General features: G+C 40.7%; 1 protein-coding gene across 4 annotated transcripts in view; it reads right to left on the bottom strand.

Annotated features, from left to right (window-relative positions):
• Positions 1–12,865, bottom strand: part of ATP2B2 (ATPase plasma membrane Ca2+ transporting 2) — a 464,757-nt gene that overhangs the window by 352,815 nt on the left and 99,077 nt on the right. The window lies entirely within an intron of this gene.

The following is a 12,865-nucleotide window of genomic DNA, read 5'->3' as shown; positions in this document are numbered from 1 at the left end:
AAAGGGGACATTTCCTTTGAACATCCAGCCCAGCACTGGCAGTTGGGGTGCCAGGAGCAACTGTGCCTCAGTACCAACCACTTCTGAAGCAGCTCGAACCCCTTCATATGCTGCCAATATCTCTTTTTCAGTTGGAGTATAGCAGACTTCGGACCCTCTGTATCCCCGACTCCAAAACCCTAGGGTTTAACCTTGGGTCTCCCCATGTGCTTTCTGCCAGAGGCTGCAGGTAGGGCCATTCTCCCCGGCTGCAGTGTAGAGCACATTTTTTACATCTTGTCCTGCCCGGACTGGCCCAAGAGCTACTGCATGAACTATTTCTCATTTAATCTGTTCAAAGGCTTGTTGTTGCTCAGGGCCCCATTTGAAATCATTCTTTTTCCGGGTCACTTGATAGAGAGGGCTTACGATCAGACTGTAATTTGGAATATGCATTCTCCAAAAACCCACAACGCCCAAGAAAGCTTGTGTTTCCTTTTTGCTAGTTGGTAGAGACATGGCTGCTATTTTGTTGATCACATCCATTGGAATATGACGACGACCATCTTGCCATTTGATTCCTAAGAACTGGATTTCTCGTGCGCGTCCCTTCACCTTACTTTGTTTTATGGCAAAACCAGCTTTCAGAAGGATTTGGACTATTTTCTCTCCTTTCTCAAAAACTTCTTCCGCTGTGTTGCCCCACACAATGACGTCATCAATGCATTGAAGGTGTTCTGGAGCTTCTCCCTGTTCCAGTTCAGTCTGAATCAGTCCATGGCAAATGGTAGGACTGTGTTTCCACCCCTGGGGCAGTGGATTCCAGGTGTAATGGACACCCCTCCATGTGAAAGCAAACTGTGGCCTGCACTCTGCTGCCAGAGGGATTGAGGAGAATGCATTAGCAATATCAGTTGTGGCATACCACTTGGCTGCCTTTGACTCCAGTTCGTATTGAAGTTCTAGCATGTCTGGCACAGCAGCACTCAACGGTGGAGTGATTTCATTCAGGCCACGACAGTCTACTGTTAGTCTCTACTCTCCATTACACTTCCGCACTGGCCATATGGGACTCTTAAAGGGTGAGTGGGTCTTACTGATGACTCCTTGGCTCCTCAGTTGGTGAATGAGTTTATGGATGGGGATCAGAGAGTCTCTGTTGGTGCGATATTGCCGCCGGTGCACTCTTGTGGTGGCGATTGGCACCTGTTGTTCTTCAACCTTCAGCAACCCCACAACAGAAGGGTCCTTCGAGAGACCGGGCAAGGTAGACAGCTGTTCAGTTTCCTCCGTCTCCAAGGCAGCTACACCAAAAGCACACTTGTAACCTTTTGGGTCCTTGAAATACCCTCTCCTGAGACAGTCTATGCCAAGGATGCATGGAGCCTCTGGGCCAGTCACAATGGGGTGCTTCTGCCACTCTTCCCAGTTAGGCTCACTTCGGCCTCCAATACAGTTAGCTCTTGGGATCCCCCTGTCACTCCAGCAATGCTGATGGGTTCTGCCCCTATATACTTTGATGGCATTAAGGTGCACTGTGCACCGGTGTCCACTAAAGCTTTATACTCCTGTGGGTCGGACGTGCCAGGCCATCGGATCCACACAGTCCAGTAAGCCCGGTTATCCCTTTCCTCCACCCAGCTGGAGGCAGGGCCCCTCTAGTCCTGATCATGGCAGTCACAACTCACTTCCTGTAAATGTGAATCAGGAGTCCCTCTATTACGCTTAGAAATAAAATCTGCGCTTCTACTCCTCTGTCTGGGGACTTGCTCGCTGGAAATTGGAGCAGCAGCTTTCCTGGAAGAGCCTCCCTGAGTGACTGTTCTTCCTTGCAGTTCATGTACTCGTGCCTGTAGGGTCGAAGGAGGCTTGCCATCCCACCTCATCATGTCCTCTCTGTGGTCACACAGTTAGAACCGTTATAGGGTGGGCCCATGGTGTGTATCCCCTTCTTTGAGCCAAAGGACGCTTATTCCTAACAGCTGAGACACTGCTCTGTCGATGTGGGGAGTAGGACAGATCTTCTTTGAGTTGCTGGACCTCTTGGGATAGTTTCTCCACAGCAGAGTCTAGCGAGGAAGAGATATTTGTTTCATAATCCCGGAGTCCATCAGTCATCTCCGCCACTGTTGGTGCCTCGTCCCCTCTCCAGGACATTACTGCCAATGAGTTTGCGTATGAGGATGGTGCGCTCCGTACAAGCTTCTGCCACATGGGTCATATGCACTCGGCTTCATCTGGATCTTTGGATGACCGTTGATCATCCAGGTCACCATAAATCACCTCAAAAACAGCTAATTCCCTTAGATACTGGATGCCTTTCTCCATAGTTGTCCATTTTCCTGGGTGATATGTAACATCTTCTTTAAAGGGATACCTTTCCTTCACTCCAGACAGGAGTCGCCTCCAGAGGCTGAGGGCTTGTGGTTTTTTTCCAATTGCTTTGTCAACACCCCCTTCCCCAGAAAGGGATCCCAATTGTTTGGCTTCTTTTCCCTCTAGTTCCAGGCTACTGGCCCCATTCTCCCAGCATCGGAGCAGCCAGGTGACAATGTGCTCACCTGAACGACGGCTATAATCTTTTCGCATATCTCCCAACTCGCTTAGAGACCACCCGATCCCTGTCCTTCATTTATTACTTCTCCCTCCTCTCCCCGTGATGGCCCTGGTTCTTCATCATCCCGTTCTAAACGAGTTGATGTCCGCTTCCAATATTTCGTCTTGTGTATGGGGGCAACTGATACTGGTACAGGTTTATTTTCTGAGCTAGCTCCACTTGTTGTGGGGGTTTGAGTGGCTGCAGTGCCTGTTGTCAGGGCTGGATTGTCTACAGTGCCAGTCACTTTGCATTTCAATCCAGAGACACTCTCTTCCCCCTGGGGGCACTGAATACTGTTGAGCAGGGCTCAGTATGCATGGGCCAGACCCCAGCATGTTGCAGTTATCTGTGTCTCTCTGGAGTTCCCAGCATAACAACATGCTTTCTCCAAATATTCTACTAGTTTTTTAGGATTCTGCACTTGTTCGGGGGTGAAACTCCAAAACACTGGGGGTGCCCACTGCCCTAGGGATTTGCCCATGCCATCCCAAATGCACTATCAAGCCTCGGGGCAGATTTCTGGGTGATATTCTTAAGTTGCTTAGTCAAAACCAAAACAACATGCCCAAAAACTAACAATAAGTGCACCTTAACCACCCAAGGATGTTCAAGATACAAAGACGTTGTTGTAACAAAGGCACAGACATCATAGAACAAAGTTGCAAAGGTATTATTCTGTATTTCGTCCATATAAAATCTCTCAGAGGAGGTGGTATAATTGCTAATTGCCTCAACAAGGTGGTATCCGAAGTACAGTAACGGTTTCAGCAAAAACCCCAAATACCAGATAAAGCTGAAAACAAGTGTTTGTATAACAAATCTCGTAGGCAAAAAATTACTAATCACAGCAGAACACAGCAGACAAAACAAACCAACACCGATCTTTAACACCAACTGCAAAAAGGACAACAAGGTGCTGTGACCAGCAGCTGTTGTTATCTCCAACCCTTGAGCCCCACGTTGGGCGCCAAAAGACTGTCGTGGTTTAGCAGCAGCTCAGCCCCACACAGTTACTCGCTCACTCCCCCACCGCTAGATGGGGGAGAGAATCAGAAGGGTAACGCTCGTGGGTTGAGAGAAGAACAGTTTAATAATTAAAATTAAAAGAAACAACAATAGAAATGCAATGTAAAGGAGAACAACGAGAGGCACAAAGCCCCGGGGGAGGGGGAAAGGGAGGGGAGGGGAGGGGAGAAGAGAGGAGAGGGGGAACGAACTGCCGAAACGAACCGCACTCGCCGCCCGCCGACCCGACGCCGCGCCCCCTCCGCGCTGCCACTGCCCCCCCTCAATATACTGGTCATGGTGTCACATGGTGTGGAATGAACCTGCCATTGGCCAGTCAGGGTCAGCCGCCCCCACCACGGCCCTGCCCCTCCCAGCCCCACCCCGCCACGCGGCAGAGCGTGGGAAGCTGGAAAGGTAGCCGACCCCCATAGTGAGGAGAATTAACCCCTTCTCAGCCAAAACCAGCACAACACTGAACACCTGTTCATCAGGTCAGAAATTAAAAGGACAATACATTTGAGAGTCAAAGCTAAGTTAGGTAGGTGACATGTCATAAATGAAACGAAATCTGGCCAAACTAAAGGCTAATTCAATTGATAGAAGTGCCATGGAATCTCATTACTACAAGTGATAAAAATATCTTTTTTTCATCCTATGCTAACAGAAATACCCGCAGTAGTTCCAAGTCTAACAACTTGCTCCATTACCCAGGCTACCAACATCACTTTTCCACATTTATTCCAGAGACTCCCCATTACAGAAATACACAAAAATCTGGGAAAACTAGAGCTCTATCATTTTGAATTGCATGCACAATACTGTAGCTAAGCAAAAGCAGTTCATCTTCTCCATTAACTGGCAATGCAATTCACACATCAAATACCATTCCAGGCAACTTACACGTGACTCCAAGAATCAAACTAACTGCAAACAGGGAAGCATATTAGGGGAAAATATGTAAACACAATAGCTTTAAAGTACAGCAAGTCAAAACAACTTTAACAGCAGAGATGATAAAGATGCAAAGTAAATTAAATTAGTAAGAAGGGGGACTCCCAATGCAGGACTCGAAGCAGCACAGACACAGTCATAGTGATGGGAATACTTAGCTCCATTTTGTCTACACCACAGTTCCAAATGCTTACTGTTTGAGGCTTAGGTTGCAAAAAGTGTCTTTCTGCCTAACAGTACAGGTATGTCATTAAACCTCCTGCCTCCATTTACCTCATCAGTAAAGTACTTCCATTTCTATAAGACTGGTTTTGAGAATAAATTCAGAAGATAAAAGTGCTCAAATACTAGGTTGATGAATTCAAGTATCTAATCAGTATTCTCAATATTATTTCTCTGACTCTATAAAGGTTCAACATCTTCAGACAAAACCATAGTCCAGGATTATAAAACTTTAAGTCCCAGAGCAATCAATGCTAGTTTTAAAATGCATTGTTGCTTTAATCAGGGCTTACTTAAGGCTCCGTCAAATAAATATTTCTTTATGCTTTCATTTGGCATTCCCAGAGTTTTCAAAAGTTATAGTTGTTAAAGGTACTGCATATTGCTCTAACATTCCCTGTAAAGGATAGTGATCTGAGAAAGCCAGTCGCTCATGAAAAAAATTAGATTAATACAAAATTTATTATTAAATAAAAACCTTTGTGCTTCATTTGTTTGCCTAAATAGCTTAAACCCTTGCTGGAGCAGAAATAGCATTAATTGCTAGAGTTGGCTGAAAATATGAATAACCATACAAGAAATTGATAGTCCAATAATTTGCTACAGAGAAAAGTATTTTATTGATCTTTAAGACTTTTTGATGAGAGAAAGGTTTCATCTTCCCACGTCAAACTGAAGATTGATCCATAAAGAAATTAATGCAAGTTCCCATTTACTCAATAACCTAAAAATTTGGAAGAGTCACAGAGGTGACAACTGCACATTCTTCTTCAACAAACCAGCTTCTTATGAGGAAAAAAAAACGATTCTGTTTGGGGTACAAGGGCACAAGAGATATTTGGTTAAGTATGAAATGATTCTTCTAAAAGGGGAGGGGAAGTAAAGAAAAGGTTCTTTTGTCCCTCTTTCAGATAGTTCTGGGATGCTCACCTCTTGCCAAGTGTCTTGAGAATTATTTTTTTTTAAACCCACAGATACTTGTCATTATATTTTGGGCTGCTTAAGTGGCTTTACAACGTAAATCATAGCAGTTACAATCTACTCCAGCCTACTCTAATAGCTGTACCCCTACCAGGTGTTTCCATACATTGGTTATATCATTATTACCAATACATATTATTGGTTAATAAACCAATACTTCTTGCAGATAATGCAAGAGCAGAACTACAATGGCTCCAAGTTTAATGAACTAACCTGAGAATGATTAAAGACTCATTGCAGATACTCAGAAATATATCAGTTGCAGAGTTACTGATGCCAAGTAAAACCTGTAAAATACTGCATGATGCCTTCTTAGAAGACTCAGCACATAAACAAGCATGCACAGCTTATCCACCTCACTATACCTAGTTCTAACCTCATCTCAAGTCAGTATTTCCATCCTGTTTGTATGGGTGTTTTGTCTGGTGTGGTCTTGTTTGTTTTGGTTTTTTAAACATTGATGAATGCTCAAGGAAACAAAGAAGGCCTGCAGCTATCTTATCATCTCTCACGCTCACTTGTAATGTTGCAGTTAAACACAATTTTTATCACATCTTGGAGATTATTTTGTCCTGCTAAAATTGCATCATTTATCCAGTATTCTATGGCAATTTAGGAATATCACTCAATAGGTTTATTTTTAGTTAGTGTACCTCATTCACACATTTTGTAGTGCTGCACGGGGATCATTGATCTATATGCATGACTGCAGTGATAAGATCTGGCAACATTCTTTAATAACTGTTTAAACTGTTCTAATTGTGTGCTTCAAGCAACATACTATTGCTCCAACATCTAAAAAGAGCTTTTCCACTTGCAGCATTTTCCATTACTCAATATATGCACCCTTGTCATCTGATAGCTGAGATTTTCCATTATTTCCTTTATTTGATTTACTCCTTTACAGTCAATGGACAAAGCATGTACATGTAGTTCACAAAAGATAGCTTAAAATGTAATTTGCAAAGGCTGTAATGAGAGATTTTTATTTAAACCTGTGAGGATCAGGCTGATGATGATATGATGGTTGACCATCATCATATATTTATATAAATATAATGATCTCTATAAAGACAGTAAAAAATTAGAAAGATGACATCACTATTTGGCATGATACTGAACAAAGCCAAAATTTATACTGTAGCTTAGACAGATCAAAGTTGCTTTGTTTCTTTCAACTTACAAAAAATTCCAGCAAGATACATTTACTGCAGTGTCACTGAATTTCTTTCCACTTTATCTTTAAATGTCCTAGAAGGTTGCTGCTATACAGTAACAACTCTTAAGATAAAATAAATTTAATTTGGGAAAGTTATCACAGATGTAGATTTTGTATCAAGCATAATGCTTTTGTTAATATAAAAGAAGACAGAGCTTTGATTGAAGCAGGGGTAAATAAAACAGTCAACTGTATTAGGACTGCCTCTGGGAGGAATGGCATCCTGCTGGCTGGTGCTTTTATCTTGTGTAGTGGAAGAGACCTCAAAACCCCTCTCCATTTGGCCCTTGCATCCCAGGTCAAAGTTTACTAATATTTGAACACTGAATGAATGAAACTCTAGGCCAAATAAAGCACCATGCCATTTTTCTAAAGTGGACAATCTAGCATGTAGTATAGACAGTATGAGGGCTGTGGCTTTAGCAAAAATTCCATCATGAACCATGCATCTGCAATTTAAATTGGCAGAGAAATAAAATCATAACATTTGCAAGTCAGGGAAGACAATAGGAAAGAAAGACCAACTACACTGATACTTGAAAAATCAATTACCATGGAAGGAGAAGTTAATTTTCTCTAATATAATGGTTTTTGTGAGGGGTTTTGTCTTCCACTATGACTCCCCTGCAATAGTGGTATAGACCTCTACTACACCTTCAATTGTTTCCACCTTCTATGAATGTAGTATTATTTCAAGTTTAGCTTACAATTGAGATGCACCTCATCCTTCTTATAATTCCCCAGGATTTAATATAAGTAATTATAAGATTATAAACCAAAACTGACAGCCTATGTGTTAGCTCAATATGTCAAAAAGACAGGCAGTAAAGCCTCTCAGTAGCTGTGGTACATCTACTGTCACCTCTCATTAGATGATGAACTGAAAAAGCAGCAAGTGACGGGTTTCCTTGTTCCATTATATGAGTCAAGGGTGTTGCTCTGAAGAGGTTGTTCTGTCTCTCAGGCAAGACCTCGCTAGAAATGTGAGCTGGAAACATATTTTCACATTTTTCATATTGTCATATTTTCAACCATGTAAATCCTTTATCAAAGTGACTGACATTAAGGTGAAGGTGACATTCCAGGCACCTCAAGTCGCTCTTGAAGCTAAGAGAGTTGTAGGCACCAAACAGACAACATTGCTTCTTTTCTTGGTCATGAAAGCTACAAATGCATTAATTAAAATAATCCCATTCATTTTACTTGGGGATCCGAGATGACTGATGCCCTCACAGATGCTTCATTTCATTAGTGACCTAAGCTGTACAGAATGAGAAGACAGCAGAGCTGATCATAAAAGTGTTACTGTACAATCTCTAAACCACATCTGGAAGCAACTATGCCTCAGTGTTATAGAGGAGTCTTGGTTGAGACTTCCCAATATGCTGAGTACTTCTTTGGGGATATTTTGTCAATGGAAATGTCACTCTCCTATCAACTACATGCCAAAAAGTGAAAAAAAATTCTAAACATTTTGGGGGAAGTAATGACATGACCATAGGCTATGATGGCTACAAATAATACACGTACTTGCAGCGAAGAAACAAAATATATATATGTGCACACAGAGAACAAGAATATACATTTGTTGTTCACTGCATTTATGTAACAGCAATGCCTCCAAGCCTTCTGCATGACAGCAGAAGCTGTCAATGGGGGATAAGCAGAAGCACAAAGCAAGCAATCTGATTTGGCAAAAAAAATACAAGTTGCTCACTTTTCTCAACAAATGACAGGTTTAATGAATGCAGCCACTCTACAGATATTTTCTTTTAGCAAACATTTTGAAACAAAACCAGTTTTAAGGAAGAGGAGTCTGTCATTCTCCCTCAGTAGTCTTATACTGATCAACTACGAACATTGCTATTATCCCAACCCTGTGGATAAGCCACTGCTTTGTTTCATCACATTTAGAATTTTTCACCATCTTTCCACAAAACAGAAGTATCATGCTGAAGTCCAAATACTCTTTCCACAGTAGCCATTATTAAATAGTATGTACCTCCCAACCAGCGTGTTGTACAACTTGCCATTGGTACTTTTGAGCTTCACTTCCCTCACTGTACAGAGAACAGATCCCCTTAGACATGGCCCCTTTCTCTCCTTCTTACTTTCTTAATATATGTAAAGGTACAACAAGAATTTTCAAGGCTACATAAGAAAATTGGATATGAATTTCGCATTAGAAATCTCTGCAGCAGCTCTGGGACCTCTGCCTCCCCTCTGTAATTTTGGTAAAAGAAAGAAATCCATGTATGTGGTCAAGGAATCATTGACTTTTTTTTTTTGTATGGATGTATTTTTTAATTTATGCATGAAGAAATATTTTTAAAGACTCTTAAATTCTCTGGAACTGAACACAGTGTTATTACATAACTAGTTCAACAGCTTCCCCCACCATGTACTTTTCTCTGCATGTAAAGTTTTTTGAAGTTATTTCTAAGGCAATAACTCAATATCAGAAGTTTAATTTCAGAGTGTGACAGATGACAAATATCTTCCTCCTATTTAAGTGCTCCCCCCACAGTGCTATTCTAGTCTGTGTAGAATATAAATGACTGACTGAAGGAAAAAAAGATAAAATTAGGAAGTATTTCCATATTAATCTGAAGCATTTTAAAAGGTTTTGCATTAAAAACCACATTTAAGAGAAAATTAATAAAAGGGGAAAGAAGTTACCCTCCCCGAGTGATTCTGATTAAAGTACATTTCCTCAAGAGCTTCAAAGATTTGCTTATCAATATATCATTCTCTTGTCCCCTCCCAAGAAAAAAAAAACCATGCACTTAGAATTAATGCTAGCTACATTTATTATAAATACATTTATGAACACTGCAAAGGAATGCTGCCAGACTGCTCCATGTACACAGAAAAGACTAATTTCTGCAACCTTCTTTTATCTAAAGGAATATAATAAGTTTATCACAGTGGTTCAGTGCGTGCTTAAATGCTGAACTTGGACGTATCTCAAAAGCTCATAGGACTGCAAGCCTTCATGTAAGAAAGATTAATCAACCTTAATATTAAACCCAAACTGTCTAGCAAGACTGTCAACCTTTTTAGTTATGCAAAGAAAATAGGTTTAATCTACTGCTCTTCATGTTATACCAGATGTTTGCAGGGACATCTGTGACTGACTGTACCACAGGATGGGCTATGCTATTAGTTAATTTTTATCACCCTACTACTTTTTCAAATATTAAAGGATAACAAGAATTTTCTGTGCTTCCTTCTGCTTCTTTTTTACCTATCACTGGGAAGATTCTCAGCTGATGTGCACGGCAAAATAACTTCATTGCATTTGAGAGAATCTCTCTCAACCACTAGAGAAAACTGTGCATACACTTCTAAGTGAACCCTCAAAAGAAGAAGGGCTATAATTCCATTCTCATTTAGTTTTGCTGGCTACTGGAGCATGCATCCAGCTGTATAAAGGTCATATCCATAGTCAAGGCCTGCCAAGGGATAATCTGCAGCTTAGCTGAATTTCTTCTCAGAGTGAAGAGGTATAAAACACTGAAATTACAGCAGTTTGCCAGGCAGGCAGATCCCAACAGTAAGCATCTTATCGTGAACTTAAAAAACTGGAAGCACCCCCATCATTTCACACAATGCTTTAACACACCTTCTTTTTATTCATATACATTGTTTGAGGGTAGGGTACAAATGCCCATCTTCTGGGCACAGTGCAGCAGCACTGTGGGAAGACCTGAGCTCGAGTCCCAGTAAGAGCACAGGCCTGGTTCTGTAGTGCCATTTCAGAGTAATTTATACTCAGTAACAAAAAACTGTATTATTGCTGGTTCTGGAGGTAGCTCAGCTACCTCTGCTTAGCATCCCACTTGCACTGTAGACATAATGGGGAATTCGCACAGTAGGTTTAGTCATCAAATTAAGATGCCTGCCTGGACCAAAAGTCTAGGATCACTGAAGGAGTGATTAAAAGAGTTCCTAGAAAGTAATTTGAGCATCCATTAGGTGCAGACTTGAGAAAGGATTTATAACTCCGTGTTCACACAACTGTAGTTAAACTGTTTTTTTGACAAAGTTTTACCTGCAAATTAATTTTCTCTGTTAAGGTCTTCCAAAGCACCAGAAAAGTATGGTGACAACATTTTCAAGAAAGATTATTTATGCAAAGATGCCTTTCAGCATTTTCTTAAACTAAGTTCAATGGTGGTGTCATAGATAGTTTTCCCATCATTTATAGTAACTATACACATTTGTAACTCATTACAAATTGTTATTAATTACGTGTGCTACAACCTGAGCTACTGCAAGGTATCTTGCCACTGTAGTAGCATACCACATACCACTCTTACAGAAGTTAAAAAAAAAAATTAAAATACAGACTACCAGAGGATTTTCACCAACTAAATTGCTGTCCAGAGGCATCATGAAACATTGAACATTAAAGACTACTGATATATTAGAACTCCTTCAGAAATGAAAGGATGAAGAAATGAAACACACAGATGTATCCCAATTTCACTACAGTGATCTATAGATAATGCATTCTGCTGGCCAAAGGAGCATTACCATTCTGTTCCATGTTATAAATATAGTAACTGTCGTAAACAAATGCAGCTTCAATATAGCTTCCAATTGTGTGGTCCCTGATTTTGACCCCTCTAGGTTCAAGAAGAAAAAAAGAATTTCCCCTCTTTGAAGGGAATAAGTGTTACTTCTACAGCACATTCAGTTGATTATTAACAAAAATCCTGGCATGAAGTTTATAAGCAGATATATATTTATCAGGAAAGTAATCAAAATATTACAGGTAAAGCCTATGTGGAAAAGAAGGCGGCTGTCAAATTGTCTGTCTTTACCACAATCTCAGAGTTCCTGGAGCTATTAGAATTTAACCACCTCCCTTTACATTTATTGTTTACTGTTGTTTTCTCCATTTCTAAAGAAAGAGCTCCAAAGTTTTCTTGACACAGATCAGAAAAACAGTGCAGATGAAAAGGAAATAAGCCTGCTGAATCATCTCTATCTCCAGCTAGAAACATAATACTTAGATGTAATCATCTTTCTTTTTCTTTTTCCTTTCCTCTCCTTTTTTCTGCCCTGATGTCACCAACAAATATTTTTAGTCAGGGCAGACTGAAAACTGCCTAATGAAGTTCCAAGGTAGTATAGGCAGAATTATTCTCAAATTATTTCTGGTCTGATTTAAACCAACAATTCTTACAAGGAACAGGATTACAATCCTGATAAGGTGGTATTTGCTAGTGTAGAAAGACACAAAGGTTTGCAGATTAGATATTTCTCAATATTTCCTCTGATCTTACAACTTTTACAGTTTCTTTAGAGCACCAATTTTCAACAACAACAACAATAATAAACAAGGTAGTTCTGGAGTATGCGAATAATGATGGGACCATAATGACAATTTGCAAAAATTTTGTACGTTCTTTTACCATCTACGGCTGGACTTCTGAAAGAACGCTTACAAGAGCTGTTTGGAGGAATATTGTTTTGTTACCAATATTTTAACATGCCCAGGACTATTCCCTGCAAGTTTTTCATAAAAGAATTCACTGGAGCACACCACCAAACACTCTTTTCAAAAAACAAAGTGATTATAATCTCTCTTCTATTAAAGGCAAAACAGTGGTCCTTCAGCGAAACCTGAAGGAAAGCAGTAAGCATTTAAAAACATTGCTCAGCTCTTCAAGACTTCTCCTGCATAGCTTTCCCCCACACTATTGTCACAAAAAGGCAATGCTGACAGCTCTTCAGGCTCCAGCAGGAAACTGCCCACCAACAGATCCAAAAAAATTCTGCCTTGATAAACTGGCTTCTACTGGCCAGGCCTTGATGTGGCGTAGCACCTCTTCCTACAGCAACACAGCACTGGCAGCATCTCCCTCTGGGGACATATCATCTACCACAGAAAGCAT

This window comes from Phalacrocorax carbo, chromosome 6 (assembly GCF_963921805.1).
Source record: "Phalacrocorax carbo chromosome 6, bPhaCar2.1, whole genome shotgun sequence".
NCBI lineage: Eukaryota > Metazoa > Chordata > Aves > Suliformes > Phalacrocoracidae > Phalacrocorax > Phalacrocorax carbo.
The sequence above is the reverse complement of the archived record's forward strand: the minus strand, read 5'-3'. Positions and strand labels throughout refer to the sequence as shown.